General features: G+C 41.8%; 1 pseudogene; it reads left to right on the top strand.

The window, feature by feature from the left end:
* Positions 1 to 483: 483 nt before the first annotated feature.
* LOC148776500 (olfactory receptor 4M1-like) lies at positions 484 to 1836 on the top strand (annotated as a pseudogene).
* The last annotated feature ends 726 nt before the right edge of the window (positions 1837 to 2562 follow it).

Raw genomic sequence — 2562 nt, 5'->3', positions numbered from 1 at the left:
GCACACCCAAGATTAGACTGCAAGCCCAAGTTTCATATCGGTCAGATTTCACATCATCATTAACAGCAACAACAACCACAAAAATCTAGAAAGAACAGGTTGCATCTTTTAATACCAGTCTAAAATTTGGCTAAACTTGGAAGAAGTTGCACATATTGCTTACTAAAGTAGATGTTTAGGGGAAGGATTAGTGCATTTCTGAGTTTCATAAAAAATAGAAATAACAGTAAGAAGTTGAGATTTTGGTGTCAGATATATGACATATTTCATATAGTTTCAATGTTTCTAATTTTCAGTTCATCACTTACTCTTTCCTTATCTTGGTTTATACAATATAAAATCAGGCAACCAAACTTATGCTAGTCCAATCTCTTAATGGCAGACCAGATTTGATGATTTCTAAAGTGTTGATTTAACTCCGGTTAAATGCTATTTGGAGTAATAACAATTTCTTTATTTTTCATAGCCATATCATGAAAAAAAAGTGAAGAAATGGAAACTGCAAATTACACCAGTGTGACAGAATTTGTTCTCACTGGCCTCTCCCAGGCTCGGGAGGTGCAACTAGTTCTATTTGTTATATTTCTGTCCTTCTGGTTCAGTTCAGTTCAGTCGCTCAGTCGTGTCCGACTCTCCGCGACCCCATGAATCACAGCACGCCAGGCCTCCCTGTCCATCACCAACTCCCGGAGTACACTCAAACTCATGTCCACAGAGTCGGTGATGCCATCCAGCCATCTCATTCTCCGTCGTCCCCTTCTCCTCCCGCCCCCAACCTTTCCCAGCATCAGAGTCTTTTCCAATGAGTCAACTCGTCGCATGAGGTGGCCAAAGTATTGGAGTTTCAGCTTTAGCATCAGTCCCTCCAATGAACATCCAGGATTGATCTCCTTTAGAATGGACTGGTTGGATCTCCTTGCAGTATAAGGGACTCTCAAGAGTCTTCTCCAACACCACAGTTCAAAAGCATCGATTCTTCGGCGATCAGCTTTCTTCACATTCCAACTGTCCTTCTACTTGTTCATTATTCCAGTAAATATTCTTATTATTTGCACCATCAGGCTTGACCCACATCTGACTTCACCCATGTATTTTCTGTTGGCTAATCTGGCCTTCCTTGACATTTGGTACTCTTCCATCACAGCCCCTAAAATGCTTGTAGACTTCTTTGTGGAAAGGAAGGTCATTTCCTTTGGTGGGTGCATTGCTCAGCTCTTCTTCTTGCACTTTGTTGGGGCCTCAGAGATGTTCCTGCTCACGGTGATGGCCTTTGACCGCTATGCTGCTATCTGCCGCCCCCTCCACTATGCTACCATCATGAATCGACGTCTCTGCTGTATCTTGGTGGCTGTCTCCTGGATGGGGGGCTTCATTCACTCTACAATACAGGTGGCTCTCATTGTTCGACTTCCCTTCTGTGGGCCTAATGAGTTAGACAGTTACTTCTGGGACATCACACAGGTTGTCCGGATTGCCTGTACCAACACCTTCCCAGAGGAGTTAGTGATGATCTTTAGCAGTGGTCTGATCTCTGTGGTGTGTTTCATTGCTCTTCTCATGCCCTATGCCTTCCTCCTGGTGATGCTCAGGTGAGAGTACCAGTCGGGCCGTGTCCACCTGCTACTCCCACATCACCATTGTGGTGCTAATGTTTGGGCCATCATCTACATTTATGCTCACCCATTTGACTCTTTTCCCCTGGATAAAGTGGTATCTGAGTTCCATACTGTGATATTCCCTTTACTTAATCCCATCATCTACACACTGCGAAACAAGGAAGTAAAAATGGCCATGAGGAAGCTGGTCAGCCGATACATTTTATGTAAAGAGAAGTGAAAGATTAATGGCATTTTCTATAGTCCTTCTGAAGGTTTTGTCCTAAAGAAGGAAGTATTTGCAGTAGTATTGGTTCTTTCACTACCTCCTTTTGTCTGAGGTCTTAAATCCCACTAGGTTTCCCTCTAATTGGTGAAAAAACAAAGAAATTGGGATGGAAATAAATTTACTCACACTCTCCCTGAAATTTCTGGCAGATCACCCTCAAAATTTAAGATATAATAATGATCTGCTAAAACACACATTTTCACTAATTGCTTATTGAGTGGCTTTTCTCGAGAGGATTTGGCTATGAGGAGAATGTATGTTGAGAAATAATAAAACTAATAAGACCCGGGAGATGTGTCCACTATGAATATAAAGAAGTAAGTGGCTAGTATATGAATAGGAGTAGTTTCAAGAGACTATGTTTTTGTTTAGTTGCTAAGTTGTGTTCCACACTTTTGTGACCCCAGGGGACTGTATCCCGCCAATCTCCTCTGTCCATGGGATTTACCAAGCAAGAATACTCGAGTGGGTTGCCAATTTCTTCTCCAAGTGATCTAATTAAATGTTATTGTCATGTTTCAGTCTTAGTCCAGTGGGATGATGTTTGGTAAACCATCTTCCTGGTACTGAAAAAATAGATTATTTACTCCTTTATCTTCTTCCTCTTTACAGAATGGAAAGTGAGCGTTTATTCATATAAGCCATTTCAACTCATGCCAGGTGGTAACCACTCAACAG

The sequence above is a fragment of the Moschus berezovskii genome, chromosome 9 (assembly GCF_049115385.1).
Source record: "Moschus berezovskii isolate FMDL1 chromosome 9, NW_MosBer_1.0, whole genome shotgun sequence".
Taxonomy (NCBI): Eukaryota; Metazoa; Chordata; class Mammalia; order Artiodactyla; family Moschidae; genus Moschus; species Moschus berezovskii.
Note: the sequence above shows the minus strand (reverse complement) of the source record. Positions and strands in the feature narration are given on the sequence as shown.